A 19,307-nucleotide genomic window follows, 5' to 3' on the forward strand; every position below is an offset into this window, starting at 1 on the left:
GTTGTCCCTAGCTGAACACGGAAAGCAACAACCCTTGCAGGAAGGATTAGACAGTTTTTTGATGTCGTACAGGAATACCCCTCATTCTCTAACTGGAAAGACCCCAGCCGAGCTGTTTCTGAGGCGACAGCCGCGAGTTAAATTGTCGTTCCTCAAACCGAGTTTTGTGCAAGACATGACTGATAAGCAACGATGCATTAAGCAGCAAAGAGACAACGACAGGGGCTGTGAACGTGCTTTCGCCGTGGGGGGAAAGGGTGTTTGTGAAGTGCGTGCGTAGTGAGGACACCTCTTGGGACGATGGCACTGTGGTACAAGTTGTGAGCCCAGTGACTTATCTCGTGCGCGTGACGGGTCAAGTTCCATTTGTGCACGCCGATCACCTCCGCCCTTCTTTTGCACGACCAGCCTCGCTATCGCAGCAGGCATCCCTACCAAGTGAGCAGCCTCGGGAGTCGCCAGGGTCGGCAGGGCCCACAGTTGAGACCACGTGCCCCGAGGAGACATCGTCGGCCAGCACCAATGCACCCGCCTCGCCACCTTCTCCGGCAGCCGACTCGACTGTGCCACTCGACGCTTCAGGTGATTCGCGAGAGTCTTCGCTGCCAGCCAACGACGACGCTGTGGTGCCTCCTCGCCGTAGCCAGCGTATGCGCCGGCCCCCGGATTGGTTCAGACCATCAGACTTCAAGAAATGACTTCGTGTTGTCTAAGGGGGGAGGAGATGTGATAGCGTGAGCACCTAGCGAGCCGCTGACGTGTCATTCCGTGCTGCTAAGCTGCGCACGGCACGCTATCGGCGCAATATAAGAACACCATGCTCTTGGCAATAAACGTTTTTTAGTTCTGGACCTTCGTCGATGCTGGTCGTAGTTATTTCAAGCGCCACGCCGCCCGTAGCTGCCCTTCCATAGCGGCAAAAGGTATGAACTAGAAGGTGCGCGCTGGAGCAGTGCCAAGTGTGCAGGTCTCTTGTTCAGTAGTTCTTGGACAGAAAAACCCCTGACGCTTCGGGCATGTTATTCAGGAGGCATTGGAGAGAGATTGCCGTGATGGTGTGCGCGGGGTCTCGCTACCTAGCTGAAGATAAGCATGCAGTGAAGAACGTTCACTAATGTTCTTATTTTAACAGCGCTAGTTCACCGAAGAGCAGCAATACCATATATTGACCATATAGAGCAGACGGGATACACATGGCGATGATGATATGCTGAAACACTGTATGCAATAACACGGCAAGAAAGCAAGAGTAAAGTTTTAAACAAAGAGTTAGACTATATAAACTACTGATCTGATTTCGTGAGCTGCTGTTCGTGCGTGAGAGTCGTGCGTCAGCAAAGCATCTGAAAATTTCATCCAACCGAATCCAACCTCAATCGCCTCAATCCAACATGGCGACTTCCACGGCAGCGATTCGTAGTGTTCCTGTATATGCTCCCCCAGGGAGCATATGCACAGAACGCTGCCGCATTCCGCGATGAAACGCTTCCTTTACAGGTGACCGTAGATAAGTGTTTTATTGTTTTGCATTCAGTACATTGTCTGTGTAGTGCAGCGCCTGCCTTCGGAGCATTTTCACAGGGTGCAACGGCAGTAAACGCATATAGGTATATGTTCCCTAATGGAACAGGATTTGAGGCAGTGTTATGTCAAAGTTCGATCAATATTACGTCTCTCCTGAGCTATAAGCGTCGATGCTTCCTCTCCTGGACACTGCGAGCTGTCGGGGATGCAACTGCACACTTATTCAGGATTTCTAGCTTCTTGCTATATCCCTCGCTTGTGCGGCACGCATTCAAGTCGTTTGCCATTGTCGATGTTTTTTTTGTTACTGATTTCCACTTTTTATTTATTCTTAGTTGCGCACCATCAGCTGTGCTGCCGGTGATTCTTCGAGCTCGGAACTCTTCCCAGGCACGGGATCCTACCCACAGACCTCCCTTCACCGCACTCACCAGTGTTCTTTGGTATTTTTTGTTTCTCTTGCCCTTACTTGCATTGCCAGTAAACAAATTTGTGCAGTTTTTAATTGTATGCAGATTTTTAAATGCGCTACCAATGGTTGTATGATGCTAAGCTGTGATGTGAGATATCAGGCTTCTTGCTAGTGAAGGCATGCTTTTTTCCATTCTCTCTTCTGATTTATCCAAGGCAGACTGGTCGCAATGTTCAATTTAATACCTACATGTTGGTGCAAGGCACCATGATGGGAATTAATGAAAGCCTGTGCCTCCTATATTCAAATTGGTGTGTGGTATTTCAGCCAGCTCATCTTTCAGTGTGATTATGACAATCATCCTCTCTCTCCTCAGGGAATGTATGTGGGTGCATTACATAAAATCTGTTCATTTCTTTTGTCATGGGCTAGCTCATCGCTTTTTTATTTACTTACATGACATCTAATTTTAGTTTCTAAAGCAGTAGATAATTTCCTCTCTTGCCATTCATGACATTGCTACAGCCACTGAGAGTTGTTGCTCTGGATGTATTTATTTGCAGTTGCCAGCTGCCAGCATCTATTGGGCCATGCGTGCTTCCTGCCCTCGGCTGTGCCATCCCTCCTGAGCTGTTCATGGTAGTTATTCTTTTTCAGTGATACATATCTTGCCTGCCTATTTAGAAAAATATTTTCAAACCTAGCTTGCAGCTAGGTTTAGGAATGCATGCAAACTCTACATGCACTTCACAGCAGTACCTCAGCTTATAATTACAGGAACTGTAGACTTGTACAAAATATATTCGCTCATGTAGCACTTGATGCAGCTGCTGTTAACATAAAGGAGTTGAGCCTGCTTCAGGTGCTTTGACATTGCACACCTGTTGCTTGTTATGTGCACGTGTCCTCGAAAAGGCCCTATATGTTCATTTATTCCTTTAAAAACATTGTGCTGTACAATGATGGTTTACCAGTATTTATGATACAGAGACCAAAATGTCAGTCAGTAATATGACATTGCACGACGACGCCAATCCTTGTATGGCATAGCATCCTTGCAATGCCCTGGCCAAGCTGCTGTCGGCACAGATTTATTGCTAGTTTATTGTCACAACATATGGTTATACGGCACAGTTTGTACCTCTACCTTCTTAAAACTGCATCCTTGAAAAATTTAAATTTAGTTGAAGGAAATGTCACAGTAACTGTCTCACATTTTGATGGACGCTTGAACCTTGATGTCACAGTAACTGTCTCACATTTTGGTGGACGGCTTGAACCTTGATGTAAGAGAGGGATATAGGAGGGAATTATAGAAGAGGTGCCTTAGTGGGGGGCTGACACCCTTGTTAGATGCCCCCTCTTTAGTTAAACATACTTCGCAATTAAAACATTTGGTGCAAAACAAACATGAGACTTGCACGCTCACGAGGACCCTCATGTCAGTAAAACAAAGTGACAATGTTGCCGTACTTTAGAGCTTTGCTCTAAAAGTGCAGCACATTGCCGCTCAAAGTTGAGAGCAAAAATATGTTTCCTTTTCCTCATGTGCAGTCCGCGGTGCTGGTGCCATTTGCCGTGGTGATTGACATAGAGTTATATGATACGCAGCCCATTCCTGTAGTTGGTGAGTTTGTCTGTCGTGTGAATCTGCCATAAAAATTAGTGAAGAACAATGGTTCTCCAGTTGATCTCAGGTAACTGTGTCCTGTGCCACCTTCTACCACCCTTTTTCCTCAGATTTCCTAATCTCATTTGGCCACTTGATTGCACCCATTCATGCATTCACCTACTCTTGGAATTCTCCCAGTGTTTTGGTGTGGTATTGCTTATATCTTCTTTGGATTACACATGCATTGCACTACCTCTTTTTTCGATTATTAAAGCTACCTCTGTTCCTGTTTCTTGCATAAGCAGCTGGGCTCTTGCTGTTTAGAGGGGAGGGGTACAGAATTTTAAACACTAACAATTTAGATTTTTTTTTACTGGTCGTAAACATGAACATTCTAGCAAGTTTCAATCACAGGTACTGAGTGCAACATAATATTGGCCTACCTAGGAGTCACTTCAACCTTTCACCTGCATTAAGTGAAAACAAAGGGCACAGCCTCAAATATTGGAATGTCGTTGATATCGCCTCTCAACAGTCACTGTTTCCTAGTGATGCTGATGGGGGTCCTGTGGGCTAGCTAGCAGAACTTGTTGGCATAGCACCGGTCGGTCACGCACATAAATCCTCTGTGATCACTCTAGAATGATTACAGCAGCACTAACGATGGTCAGGTATTCAGTGGTGTGAAAGGCTTTGTAACGAGCGATGCCGACAAAACTCTGACAGTCGCCAAGCCAGGCCTTGGCAGAAAACTGGCAAGTGAAAACTTGTCACCGACAAGACAACAAACTGAGTATCCTCTCTCGTCTTTGTGAGTATGTCGTGCGGAAACAGTAACGAAATGCACTGCATGGGTTCATGTGTGAACACGGATGAGGGATAAACACCACAACACAGTGCCAGCCTCCATCTGTGGCGAGTGAGTACGTTTATGTGATGATGATTGTAGAGAGCGAATTTTTAAGTCCTAGTGTGTGAAGTTTGTCATAAGTGTACTACAGTTTTGGCAGCAGTGACTTGAAATTAATGGTTGCTTACTGTATAGAACACATACAGTGAATGAGATGTGACAAAAATGCTAGGTGAGGTGACCCTCTCTGTCTAGCAATGGATTGGTTTGGGAAACGCAGACTTGTGGAGAACGGCTTAGTTACATCTGATTTTGTGATGTTATTGGTGTAGTATGAGTGATGAGGAATTGTAGTTCATGATTGAGGATATAAGTACTCAGTGCACAAATGAAGAAAGCTAAAATACTAAACAATCTGGAAAGAGAACATTTTATGATAGGTAGTGAGGTAGTGGAAGTGGTAACAGAGTACATCTAGGCCAGGTCATCCACGCATCTAAGCCAGGTCGTGCGCAAATGCAGGCAGAGCATTTGAGAGAATTGGTTGGGAGTAGATTGGGGTTTAAGGCCTTTGGCATACACGTAGAAGTTATGAACAGCGCCTTGCAGTATGCTCAAAATGAATTTTAAACTGCATTGCTGCTATAAATATCTCAGGCAAAAAGTGGTACACTAAGAAGTTTAAAATTGCAAAGATTGCAGTCAACCACTGAAAGAAAAATCACAGGGTTAATGCTAAGGTATGGAGGAGAGAGAAATAAATGCAAATCAAAACTGGCAATAAATCCAAATCAAAATCTGAGCCGAAATTGTGAATAGACAGAGGCAGGACATGCATTTTTAAAAGCTTACTGTCCTTTTGGGTAGTGGAGTGGTTGCTGGCAGCAAGAAACTCTGCTCTTGCCTTCATTTTATGGACATATTGCTTTGTGCTTTAGGTTCCAGAACCTGTCGTAGGCCGCATGTACTTGTAATGAATTATCTGCGCAAATATATGGCATTCGTAGACTAGACAAACTCTAAAACCTCATCAATGCTCACCCTCTCTGTAGTGAACTTTGTAAAGTCTGTTAGTCATCACTTTGTTGCATGTCATCCCTTCACTACAACGTCCCTCATAGCCTGAGTCGCTTTGGGATTTTAAACCCAAATAAACCAAACTAAGCACGTCATCCCAAATGGGAGCCGCAGTTATGGTACTCAGCTGCTTACCCGAAAGATGCAGGTTCAATTCCAGCTGCAGTAGTCGCATTTTAATGGAGACGAAATGCTAGAGGCGCAGGAACTCTGTGATGTTATCATACTTAAAGATTTATCCATTTCTCTAATATCTAGCATAGCCTGCGCCGCATTGTGGTTTTAAACCTCATAAAATCAATCAAAATTGGTGGCTACTTCATTTCATAAAATTTCTTTAAATTTATTATTTTCTAAACATTAACAATTTTCTGCACCTCTTTTCGTTGATCTTTGCCTCTCTTATTCCCTCCTCGCTGAGTAGCAGGCCAGTGGCGTTGAATGCCAGCTAAATATTCTGTTTTTCATTTCATTCCGAAATCTCTTTCTCTATTGCTTTGTTAGTTGTATTATGCAGAAAGATGTGAAGCTTAGATCCAAGAACTATGGCCTGGATAGTAAGTTCTACATTCAAGGATAGTCAGTTTTATATTCAACCATACTTCATTACTTATTACACTATCTATGCAGGCTTCATTTGTAATGGGCTACCTGGCATAGAAGTGCTGTGATCTGCAGCAGTAAACATCTTTTCAAGGCAAATTTCTCAGTTACATGCACAAATAGATTGGCCAGGCTTATGTGCTTGTGGAGCTCATAAACTTGCATTTGTTTTCATAACTTTTGCTGTGGTGCACTGACTCACTGGAATACACTGCATATCTTCACTGCAATTTGATATGCCTTATATAGTGAGACATTCATGTACTCAAGTTTGGCTTAGTACACTGTGCTCAGATGAGTTTGTTAGCTGGCAAAGATAAAGCAAGGGTGGCAGTGTTTTGTAATGTCCACAGGGCAGTTTTGCAAACTCCAGTATGCGTGTCATTCCTTTCTTTTCATGCAACATAAAGTCTTCCCTTCACACTCGTGTTTGAAACAAAATGCCTCACACTTCGCCGCTGTAAAATTGAAGGCCATTGTGCTGCTCCACAAAATGATATCTGGCTGCAACTGTAGTTGTGGTATGGAAAATTGGCCAGGCTGTATTTACACATTATTCGTCATGATACAAGCCACTTGTATGCCACACAAACGTGTTGGTAGTACAATATCCAGCAGTTTTGCTGTGGAGACTGCAGTGCTGAAATGAGATTAATGATGATGAAAGCAGACAATATATTTTGGCAGAGGCATTACGATTGCTAAATTTTTTGGAAAGGAATTTTTGGGGCGCTCCTTAGAAGGTTAAGGAACTTTTATACGTCACTACCATCAGACCAATTATGGAGTATGCCAATCCAGTATGATATGCTGTAACGCGTTCAGAATCGTGCAGCGTGGTTTGTCACAACACATATACTTTTAATTATCGAAGTAACAGTATCAAGCAGGACCTGAACTAGGACTCTGGTGGAGTGCCGGTTACGAATAAGGTTAGAATTCCTTTGCCGCATTTATTTCAAGGAAACTACTTTTAACCCCGAAACTTATTTGCTGCCACCTCATTTTGTATCCAGAAGGCACAACCACGACTGGAAAATACATGAGATAAAATGCGGTACTAATGTGTTCAAACTGTTTTCCTTTCCGCATGAATGTTATAAGCTGCCTCAGTGTATTGTTGAATGCCAGTCCGAAGCGAAGTTCTGAGCACTGTTGTCGGATTTGTGATGTGCACGCATGCTCAGCTGCTGTTTTTTTGCTTTTCCTCTTGTCCTTCCCTGAAGAATTGGCTGATGTGAATACGCTGTTGACACTCTTTTTTATCATCTGCCATAGAGTCTTTCCCATCCTGTACAAAAGGTTGGCACGTGCTGTAGGATTGATTGTGTATGTATGTATCCCCCCTGCAGTTATACCTCCGTAGCACTGCAGAATTGTAAATAAATAAACAGCTGATGATCTGCTAGGGCTGCAGGATTCCAAGATTGAGAAAAGCAGTGGGAGGCCCTGAGCCAGGTAGAATAGTGAAATTTGGCTAGTAGCAGACAGGGATCATGAAGCTTGAGGAGGGCACAGAAAATGGAGACTTATGGAAGATGCTGTAGACTGAAGTGCACCATCTGGGCTTGTGATGCAATGTGTAGGGCCCTTCGTTTGTGGGTAAAACCTGGTTTCTCCCTACTGTTGCATCCCAAAAAGATTAATCTTAAAGACCAGGTTGAACCCAATTTCTGTGCAAATGTGCCTGTAAGAAATTGTGGTTTCATGGTGCACAAAGCTCAAGAACTGCCGGAGTGTAGTGGATGTCACATATTTCTTCTGACAGATTTTTTAACAATTCTGGTTATTTTATTTCCCTTTTAATGTTTATTGTTGTAGAGTTGCTTATAATTTTAGGATAAATTGAAAACTACATGTACTGACTGGTATTTCATTGCAATAATTATGCCCATAATTATGAAGCTCTGTTCGAAGGTAGGTGTGCATTTAGTATGCATGCTTTGAATTTCAGTGATTGTTTCTGCACTGCAAAGTGGAGGACAGATCTCTGCTGTGCGAGTTTTTTGCAATGAAGTGAAAGTAACTGTAGCAGCGTTTGTTACTGTGTAACCCACCCAAACATTCTCCCGAAGGACCAGCGAGCTTCTGAACACCTATGGCTCAAAGCTCCGATTGCCCTTTTCCAGGTTTTCTGCATTAACCAGTGCAAGGCTAAGGGCTCAGAGCTAACAAGCGTTTGAAATTATAGAACAATACACAGTAGTGCTGGGACCGTGCAGCAAGTCAGCGTTAACGAAGTCGCGATAAACGTGAATTACTGTAAAAAGCTGGTGTGAAAATATAGTTGCGCTCACGGAAAACACTGTTTTTTTGCTGAGTCGATCATTGAAACAAAGCTATGCATATAAAGTTTGATACCTTGCTGATCCCTCAATTTCTTTCCAGCTAAAGACCAAGGGTTGCTTAAAAGTTGTGCAAGCCACCAAGTTGGGTGCGATTTGTGCCAGTGACCGGGAGCAAGCTGGGAAATTTGTGAATGGCCAGTGGTATTCACTCAGAAAAGCAAGCTTTCTCTGTAAGTACAGTTTTTGGCATGGCATTGCTAGTGATGCATGCATTAAACTGACTACTCTGCACCTACCCATGCTTCAAGAACAGTGAAGTACATGAAAAAAACTGATTGGCGAAAAAAATTTTCCGCTTCTGGTATGTTTTTTCAGGAAAGTATTTGCCATTTAATGGGCTCAGTGGGCTGTGATAAACCTTAATAAATATGTGCTTGTTGTGGCCTGTAGTCAAATTTATCCTTCCACGTCTTGGTTGGCCTGACCTTCAAACTTGTCTGCATGAGATTGGCTGCTACCTACAGTTTCTTTTTTGTTGCTTTTTATTGGTTGTGACATTCTTTGCATGGCAGTGTCATGCAGTTTGGGAAGTATTCTGACCTGATTTCTGCGTTGGCTTGAAGTTCAAGCTTTTAGATGTGGGGGCAGGTTTACGGTGACCCCTTGTTCGCTGTAACTGCAGTGTGGCCATGAGGGTTAGTCCTTTTTTTATTTTGATGCAGTGTCATTTATTTCGTGCATGAATTAATTAAGTAAGCACTATTTTTGTAACAAATGAACACTCATTTTAACTGCAGCCATTATAAGTGCGCTTGACTAAAACGGCTGGCTTCCGGCATTCAGTATTACATCTTAAAACCAGCCAGAAGACAAAACACAGGAGAAGAGATGAGCACAAGACGAGGCTGGTCTAACAACTGAAGTTTTATTGAAGGCAAGTGGCAAAAGAAGACCTGCAAAGAGATGCACGCGTGCAAATCCCCAAAGCAGTGAGAGGGCGAAAAACAATCGAAAGGCACTGCCATACTAGTAAACCATCTAAAAAAACTTATTCCTGAAGGGTCATCGACGGCTTAGCCACGCACATGTCCTTAGCCTTACCGGTATAGTAAGCCTCAGCTATGTCCGGACAGATTTATCACTTCCATAAACCACTGATGTACCGCGAAAATCGGGCATGCAAAGAGACAGGTCATCCTCCAATTGCATTCAGAGATTGATCGTGCAGTGCCAGGTAAGAATTCGTCTTCCCCCCTATACAGTGAATGTGCTCTCAGTCAGGTGCACATTCCGACATCTGCCTGTCTGCCCGTAGTAGTTTCAGCTACAAGGCAGTGGAACACAAAAACCCTTTTACTTTTGCAAGTGGTGAACCTTTTTTATCTCCCACTGTGCGTAGCGGATGATTACCGGTAGTTTTATCAAGCCTAGTTTGAACGTTGGTGCAAAGGGCTCCTACCTTGCTTTTAGCTGTCAAGACAACAGCAACATCATACTTAAATTTGGTGCGACTTTCTTGAGACGGTGTGAAAAGCTGTGGAGGTTTGGTATAGAGGCCGCATTTTTGTGCTGCTCCACTACGTCAGCATCATCCCAGTGGTGTTCCTTTCCCTCAAGCGAGTGAAAACACACTGACAGGTGCGCGAGATGGGCAAGGGGAACCCAGGTGCAATGGCTTGGAGAGCTGCTCCGAGAATGCGTTCTCAACACTGTGATGGCATGACTTCCATAAAGCAGTCGTGATGCATGCGATTGCCAGCCCGTCCTTCACCAGCCTCGAGTGGTTCGACTCATAGCTAAGAGGCTTTCCTGACCTTGGGCTATGGTGCCAACACCCGTGGTCATTCACAAAGCGCAGGTCTAAATCAAGAAACTGCAAACTCTGCTTAGTGAAAGTCAGACGTAAAAGATAGACTTTGACTGCATGCCTTAAAGATTTCTAAAATTTCTTGTGCCAACTTATCTGAGCCCTTCTTGTCCACGAAAATTAGGTAGCCATCACCGTAACAAAATGCTACTATGCCGAGGTCTTCCAAACAAGGGTTTAATGCTGTATCGACTCTGTACAGAAAAATGTCGCGGAGGAGCGGTGCGACCTGGGACCCTCTGCATACGCCTATCTCTGATGTAAATACCGCCCTGCCAACTCGCAAAAGTGGAGTTCTGTGGAGTTCTAGTTTCTTATGGACAGCAACCTGGGCAGGTGCTCTGCAGTGAGTATAGACATGGAGGAGCTATACAATTCATTGTCACATGATAGACTTCTGAAGCAAAGCAAGACTGCATCAGGGTGGACAATGAACATACTTTTACAGACAGTTGCGTGATTTCCGTTGCTAGCTTCATGGGGCTGTTGTCCTTTTACTGCAAATCTGGATTTGTCAGTTGGCAGGGCGGTATTTAAACTCAGGTTGTACCTTTGATCAGCAACTCTTTTTCATCTAAAGACGATAAGGCATTAGAGCCCTGTTCGGAAGACCTCAGCATAAGTAACATTTCGTTATGTTCATGACTACCTAAATTTTCCGGGCATGGAGGGCTCAGAAAAGTTGGCACAAGATGTTTTAGAAGTCTTTAAGGCGTGCAGTCAAGGCCTGTTTTTTACGTCAGAATTGTCCAAGCAGAACCAGTTTCTTGATTCAGTCCTGCACTTTGTGGACCTCCTTGTTTGTTGGGGCTACAGCCCAAGATCGGGAAGCCTCTTTTTAGGTACGAGTTGGACCAGTGGTGGCTGGGGAAGGATGGTGAAAAGGTGTGCTTGTCTCCGGATAAGGTCAGTAAAGATGGAAGCACTTGATGGGTATGCAATCACGTGCATGACATCAGCTTTACATAAGTCATGCCATCACTGCTGAGCATTCTCATTCTTGCCACTTGCCCATCTCACTAACCTGTCAGAGTGTGTTTTCACTCGCTCGAGAGAAAGGAACACATACTCGGATGATGCTGATATACCTTACCTCCACAGTATTTCGCACAGTCTCGAGAAAGTGGCGGCAAAGTTTAATGTTGCTGTCGTCTTAACAGCTATGTACAAGATAAGAGGCTTTTGCACCGCCATTGAAAAAAGGCTTGATAAAACTTTATTGCGCTGTTCAAATATGAACAATGGACAGTGTCACATATAAAAAGGTTCACCACTTGCAAAAGTAATGGAGTTTATTGTGTTCCACTGCCTTATGGCTGCAACTGCTATGGGCAGACAGGCAGATGTCTGAATTTGCGCCTGACTGAGCACTTTCAATCTACAGGGAGGAAGGCAACTGCTAATCTGGCACTGCACACTCAATCTTTTGAATGCAAATCTGAGGATGACCTACTATCTCTGCGCACGCCTAATTTACACAACACATCAGTGGTTTACGCAAGGAAGAAATCTGCCGGTAGATAGTTGAGGCTTACTACATCGGTAACGCTAAGGCACGTGTGGCTTTATCTTTCCTGCCACCCATGTTGCTCTTCCCGAGCAACCTTTTGCGACCAATCATTATTTTGACTGCCACGGCAGTCAGTTTTCTCACAATCCAATGCGAAGGTTGTGATGTTGCCACAAGTTTATGTGACCTAGTTGGTGTGATGCCCTCCTCCCATTGGCTACAGTTGGCGCGATGCTGCTCCAAACTGACCCGAGCTCGGGATAGTACGAGCACAAGACAAGATTCTTGTTAGGGGTTGGTACATGTGGAATAGTGCTTTCGCACTAAAAGCATGAGGGAGGGACATTGGCTGTCGGTGACTGAAATATGACAGTGAGGTGATATTAATGTTGATAAAGATCCAAGTGTACTTTAGTTTTACAAACTGAACACAGACGCTCAAGTAGCTGCGCTCTGTTTTAAAATACACACCGATTACTTAATAATTAAAGAATTTAGTAGCTGAAAACATGCACGACACTCTCTTCTGGTACAGCACATTGACTAAACACTTACAGTTGTGTGGCATGGTCAGCTTTATTCTTGTGTTCGGATATAAAGCTCATGACACTTTCGGGTACAGGCTGGTAGACTGTTTCATTCCTTTTCGTCTGTCCCAACATAGTATTGGTGTTGGATTACGAATAATCTTCCATTTCAGTACAAATTTAGCCTCACATTAAAGGACTATAGACAATAAAGTTCTTGCTTGCACTTTTTGTTCTTTCAAGTCATGATTTAGACATTACAATACATGGATCACCACCCGGTACTCGCCTGTGACTGCTAAATTTATAACTGAATTTCCTCTTGGCACTCTATAAGTTTCAGTTTCATCAACTAAATGATGGGTGTGACAAGTAGGTCTCATGAGACACGAAAAGAATGGCAATTTAACTGGTGATATGTTGCTTGTTGTCATTCCAGCTCTTGAAGCAAGCTTGTTTAGAAGTTTTAGTGAATTAAAACTATGCATTAGCATTTATACTGCAGGGTTTTTTTTCGTGCCTCATGCTACCTAAGTGTGAACCACATGTCTCAGCCATCGTTCGGTTGAATAAAGTGAAATAGCATGAAAGAAGAAATTCAGATACAAATTATTTGTTGGTCATAGGTCAATACCACATATTGGCATAAGTATTCTAATGTTTAACACATCATTTGAAAGAAGAAAACATGGAACTAATGCTAGGTGTCTATAGTTCTCTAAGTCATAAGGGGAACAAAACCCAACACTGATGGTGTGCGGACAGTTTAACCTCATTGAAGACATTTTGGGTGCCTTGTACAGTGCTTTTAAATGTAGTAACTCTGATAGCTTCCCTGAAAATGTCCCTTTCTTCAAGAAGCTGCCCATAACAACCTGACTAATATACATATTTTTTTCGATTCAGACATTGGCATGGATTCCAGTGTTGTGCCCCTTGGAGATTCTGGTTATTCTCTGGTTCAAACTATTGATTACTTCTATCCATCTGTTGAAGACCCCTACATAGCTGTAAGTGTTGAACATTGTAAAAGAAATGCTTACATGCATTTAGTAACCTGGTGGCAGATTGTATACTCAAACTTCAACATCACAGTGCTCTGCTGTCACTTCAGTCGACTGTACAAAAAATACTAAGCGTTTTTTTTTTGCAGAAAGTTGTGTCTGTAGTTTTAATACAAGGCAATAAAACGAAACAAAGCAGTATTAAATATATATTCTTGTAGCCGTAGGAGTATCACCAAACTTTTTCTATAATCAGAGTTTCTAAGTGCTAAGTTTGTTAACTTATTGGCTAGTCTGGATAACAGGTCACTTACTGAGCAGTCTTATTGGGCTCAAAACCACACTATTAATATACTTTCTATAAACGTGTAAATAAATCTGATTGTAACGATGTGTCAATACGATAGCAGCGTTTGTTACCTTACGTCGGCGGTTGTTCTAGAGCCAGCCAGCAGCGCGCGCTCAGCGATAGCACTGCCGCTACTGCGTTGACACATCTTCGTTGTTACACAATAATGAATCAAATAGGTGACAGGCCTCATAATGGTATCCTATGCTGGCACCATGTGTACAGGATGTTTTCTTATTCATTGTTTTTGTTTGTTGCAGGGCAAGATAGCGTGTGCCAATGTGCTGTCTGATCTTTATGCACTTGGCGTGACCCGCTGCGATAACGTGCTGATGGTAATGGCTGCCAGCACTAAGCTCACTGAAAAGCAGAGGGACATTGTCGTGCCTCTTCTCATCAGGCGAGTCAAGGTAGGATTGGCCCCTGCTGCAGTAAAACCTATGATGTTTGCATCAATGTTTTTAGGTGTGTGGAGACCATGGGTAGCCTATCAGAGCTAATTTGAGTGTGAGGGCACTAGTTGTGTAAGCTCTCAAAATTTGAATGCAGTCTCAGATTTCTTTTTCAAGTTCGTGCGCTTAGCATGGTGAAGAGATAACTTGAGAGAAGATCTACAAGAGATGTCCATGTCGGAGAGCAGCTGTTCAAGTGTTTCAGCATTTAACTCTTTTCACTGCCTGAGTTCATGCCCCAGTACTTAAGTCATAAGCATGGTGCAAATAGCTGAAATGGCATTTGTTTCTCCACAGGACTTAGCTGAACAAGCAGGCACAAGGGTCACAGGAGGGCAGACTATGCTCAATTCTTGGCCTATGATTGGTGGTGTGGCATCATCAGTCTGCAGAGAGTCTGAAATCATCTCGTGAGTGCAGTAATCCTTTCCCTTTTTTTCTTTTTCCAATGAATTAATTTTTCCATGCTATTTTTGTCGTTAGCATTTATGAAATGCAAAATGTGAGCATTTGAGGCTCTGTCTGTTGGGTACTATGTCTGATGAATTTTTCCAGCATGAGCATGGTTTTAAAAGTTCAGATAAACCTTACTTAATACCCAAATAATCACCACACTGATGATGTAGTTTGCCCATGGAAATACCTGACTGTACAGCCAAGCTCATAATTTGAATTTCTGGATAATTCGAACTGTACGACTGGGTCTGGCCATGCTCCACTGGGGTCTGTGTGAAACAAAGCCCATTAATTTGTTCATTTGAACGTGAATGGTTTGTGCAACCAATAATTCAAACAACACACCACCGCGCCTGGGGGGCGGGGGACGCGGTGAACCAAGAAACATTCCCACTAGGCTTCACCACCTCTTTGGAGAAGTGGGCAGGGTTAAAATGGCGTGAGAGGCTGGGTAAACGAGGGAGGGGTTTCTCCCTGTGCTAGCGGTGGCAAGTAACTGCATGACCTCCGAGCCAGCTTGCTTGCATGTGTTGGTCTCGAAGGCTTCAGTAGCTTGCTGTGTTGGGTTTTGCTGTTGAGAAATCGATGACATGGCCAGCGACGAGATGCTTACAGTGAATCAGATATGTCGCAGTGTCTCCGGCACTCCAAATCCGAAACCATGCGGTCGTGCGCGAAACTACGACGTGTGCCAAACGAATGAGTTGGAGCTTGGCTGATGTTTGCTGTGTGTATTTGTCTCGGTTTTTCAGTGCCCTTTACATGTGATTGGTTGCGGCCGGAGCAGTCAACCTACACGGTGTATCGCATTTAGAATTGTCTTCCGTTTGGAAGAGAAGGTTGGAACCATGCATGAAGTCAATGCCAGAGCATTATCGAAGCAGGATATCACCAAAAAACGCACTCATTGGTTTGGCAGTGTGTGCCTTGAGCCAGGGGAGGCTGCAAAATCGGGCAATATACGTGTGGCCGCCCGGGTTACCTTTGCTTGTCGACTTCAATGCTTACGCAACCTCACGACTCACAAGTGTGAATTTGCAAGTGACAGAGGTTGCACTATATGGTTTGGTCGAAAAGCGCCAGACGTGAGACGGTAGTCCTTGTGACCTTGCTTATTGGTGGTTGTATGCCTTTTGCAACTTCAGTGGGGCCGTCCGCTGCGGTAGTTTGGACGCACTGAATGCTACGCGCCTCTTCAGTTTTGAAGGTGAAAAAAGGCCTTCAGATAAAAGGTAGGAGGTGATGAAGGAATACTTTAGGACAATGAAATGGCTAATCTCACTACCTGACTGCTTCCCAAATGCATATTCTGTTCACTTTTGTTTGTACAAACTTCAGTCAATTTGAACTGTCGTCGTCCCCGTCGAGTTCATATTAACGAGCTTTCACTGTACTGTACAATTCACTTTTGCACAAGTTCGAACCATGTCTTATTGGAATTGTCGTCATTATATCAAGTGCTATCCCGCACCTACCAACGATGTTCTGATACCATTTTGCACTCCACTAAGTCAACGCTGATGCTTTTTGCAAGTAGAGTACTTATAGCAAAGGCCCAGCAGGTCAGTCGCATAGACAGTGAAATTTTGAAAATGGCAATATAATGTAAACAGAAAAAGAATTGCTGCAAAAACCCTTGAACATATGCCTTCCCCGAGAGCAAAGAATGACAGCAATAGTAATGCTATGCCTGTCTCAACGTTATCCTTGGAGAAGGTTTGCTACAGAAGTAGTCACTACGTCATTAAAAGCAAGCTGTTTCAGAACAACAGAAAAGGCCCTAGACAAAAACTGGAATGTTCATCAGCCTGGCCATTTAACCTAATTGCTAAATGTTATGCTCCCTTTACAGGCCAGACAATGCACAGCCTGGAGACGTGCTGGTACTGACCAAGCCCCTTGGCACCCAGGTGGCAGTGTACGCTCACCAGTGGCTGGAGAAGCCGGAGCGCCATGCTTAGCTGGGCAAGGCTGGCATCAGTGAAGATGTACGCAGGGTCTACCTCCATGCAATAGACTCCATGGCACGTCTCAATCTCAATGGTTGGTGCTGATTTGTTCGTGTCTGCATTTTTTTTAGTTGCCTATTTGCTTATGTGCTTATTTACGGCACTCTCTGCAATGCCTTCCTGAGGTATTGTAGAGGTAAAACATGTACAGTCACAGAAAGAGAGTGGACAGATACTAAAGTGCATACAAACTGTGAGCAATGCTTTAAGAAGGTGACAACAAAATAGTTGATAATTGAAGTACAGCGCAGTGGTCAGGGCAACAATAATAAAATCGTGTCCCATGATGAAGACAGCTTCCACTACAGTAATCGTAACATAAATAATGAGATTGGATATTGTATAGCATTGAAAACGAAAAGTGCAGGACATTAGTGCAAACAAATAAAAAGAAGCTCCAAGAATTTGATCACGCACTTTAGGAGATGTTGCTGCACTTGGTAGATTCTGCAAAATATGCGAGAGCAAAGGACATCATGACATGTAAATGCACAAAGAAATTGGGGAGTTCATTTGGAGAAAAAGAAGGGATGGGCAAGCAGGGAGAAGGATTAAAAAGGCAGAAGTGAAGAAGATAAGTTGTGAAAAGATGAACGCAAGAAGAGTGATGCTGTCGCAGCTAGGCAAGAGGTGGGAGAAAAGGAAAGTCGTCTTGTTGAAATATTGGTTAAGGGCCTGAGGCTTCCCCCACCACCAGTTGTTTGTTTTCTGTTGTGAAGCATCCAATCCTTGTGGCTGTCTCTTTACTACCACAGCCATTCACTCCAGTGTTATGCCAACAAATAAGGAAAAGAAAAAAGAAAATAATAAAGTCGTGTCTGGATAGTACAAACAAGGATACAGGTTAGATTAGATTGGAAAACACTAACCTTGAGAAGGTGGTGGGGCTGGGAAGTACTGTATTTTGCCCATCTGGTTTTTGCTTCCTTGTTTATTACATGGAAATATCTTAGCTTGTTAGCAGCCCATGGGAAGGGGGACAGTGGTAACCTGGCGACCAACATTAAAGACTGCAGTAATTGAGTTACTACCACCTCACAGGGTATGCTGGTAGTATCTGTGCAGTCTCACATTTTGCAAGTGCAAGTATCTGTGTTCCATTTACTAGTACTTCACTGTCTGCATGCAAGAAGGCTACCACAAAATTGCAGACTTTTGACGAGGAAAACTTTTCATTTTGATCAAAGCAGGTCTTTATCAGACCAGCTCCATTTCTTTCCTTTTATATCATGAAATGAGAGGCATTGTACGACTATTCATTAGTTGTGTCTTTTGTGACCAAGTGGGCATTGACTTTCACTTCGCTCCTGCTTGTGCAGAAACTGTGTTAAAACAAATTTTTTGCCTTTGTTGTTCCAGGAGCTCGGCTGATGCACAAGCATGGCTGCCACGGTGCTACAGACGTGACAGGCTTCGGTCTGCTCGGCCACACCCAGAACTTGGTGCAGATGCAGCAGTGCTCAGTGCGGTTTGTGATCCACACGCTGCCCATCGGAGCCAATTTCCTGCCCTGCTGGCCGCCACGGGCACCTCCTTCAAACTAACGCACGGGCATTCGGCCGAGACCTCTGTTGAGCCACTGACTGACAATCAGTCGAATTTTTTTTCTCTATTGTAGGATTTCCTTCTCATGTCTTTCACAGCTTCTTGAAAATAGATACAACACAATTTTCCAAACTTTCACCGTCGGGAAGTGCTAAAATGTATGCCGAGTTTAGAGTTACATGAAAGTGATGGTGTTCCTGTCGGAAATCCCCAGTTGTTCCTTGGAAAGATATGTTGTTGTCTCCTTTTGGGTGAAGCTCGTTTCAGATTTTTTTAATGTAATTCAGATGCTTTGCTCTGAGTAGTACCAGGAGAAAAGTAAACAAAATTGGCAGGACGATCATGAAACCTGATGCGAGAACGCTGTAATAGCAGTTGGATTTTCGCTCAGTGATTACTTTGATGCTTTTACTTTAGTGAATGCTTTTACTTAAAGCCGAGTGCAACAGAATTTTTCTAGAGGGTGTCTATGTTGGCAACCCCCTAGCTAGTGGGGCATGGTGAGGCTGTGGCCGGTTGGGGATGCTTCTGGAGGGCAGCTGACTTTCCCACTGTCTCTTTGGATTTGATTTTACTGTTGCTTTTTTTGCTCTGCTGCTGCATGGGCTTCTGGTGTGTGGAGGCAGGCAACGGGTTGGTGATGGATGCGTGGTTCTTGTGGAGGGTGGAGTAGGGAGGTCTCTGGCACTTGTCGAGGTTTCACATAGAGAAAATTTCTTGGTCTTCACACAGATAACGCTGCCCTTAGTACAACTGTAGCCAAAAATTTTTTTTTACTTAGCAATGCAAACTTCCTGGAAACGGCAATAAATGGCAACAGCGACATGGCGTGTGTCCCTTCCACACGCTCTTTGATAAATGAGAGCATAGCGACGGATTCATCGCGCGACTTAGTATCTTAGTACCCACCGGACACCCAAGATGCAATGAACAAGTTAAAGCATCATTTGGGGTGTTTTCTCAAAATCTCTTGCCAATATATTAGCATATGGAATTTATTTATTTTATTTATTTATTTATTTCAATACCTTCAAGGCCTCTGGGGGCATTAGTGGAGAGGAGTGCATGAAAAATATATAATCATAACACAGGAATTGTAGCAATTTTGCGGCAATACAGGAATTGCGGTAAAACAGCAACAATTTCATTTCAAGTTTATTTCATAGGTTGCACTCGTGAAATTTATGGCGTTAGTCAGTTACAAGTTTCCAGTTTTCCTTTC

At 43.6% G+C, this 19,307-nt stretch overlaps 1 pseudogene across 1 annotated transcript; it reads left to right on the plus strand.

Annotated features, from left to right (window-relative positions):
- The first annotated feature begins 1,384 nt into the window (after positions 1-1,384).
- On the plus strand, positions 1,385-18,291 carry LOC144116175 (inactive selenide, water dikinase-like protein; annotated as a pseudogene). Its single transcript, XR_013311768.1, has 9 exons — positions 1,385-1,497; positions 1,860-1,967; positions 2,500-2,575; positions 8,467-8,596; positions 13,177-13,280; positions 13,884-14,033; positions 14,373-14,485; positions 16,384-16,574; positions 17,900-18,291. The product of XR_013311768.1 is annotated as an inactive selenide, water dikinase-like protein (transcript).
- Positions 18,292-19,307: the final 1,016 nt, after the last annotated feature.

This window comes from Amblyomma americanum, chromosome 1 (assembly GCF_052857255.1).
Source record: "Amblyomma americanum isolate KBUSLIRL-KWMA chromosome 1, ASM5285725v1, whole genome shotgun sequence".
NCBI lineage: Eukaryota > Metazoa > Arthropoda > Arachnida > Ixodida > Ixodidae > Amblyomma > Amblyomma americanum.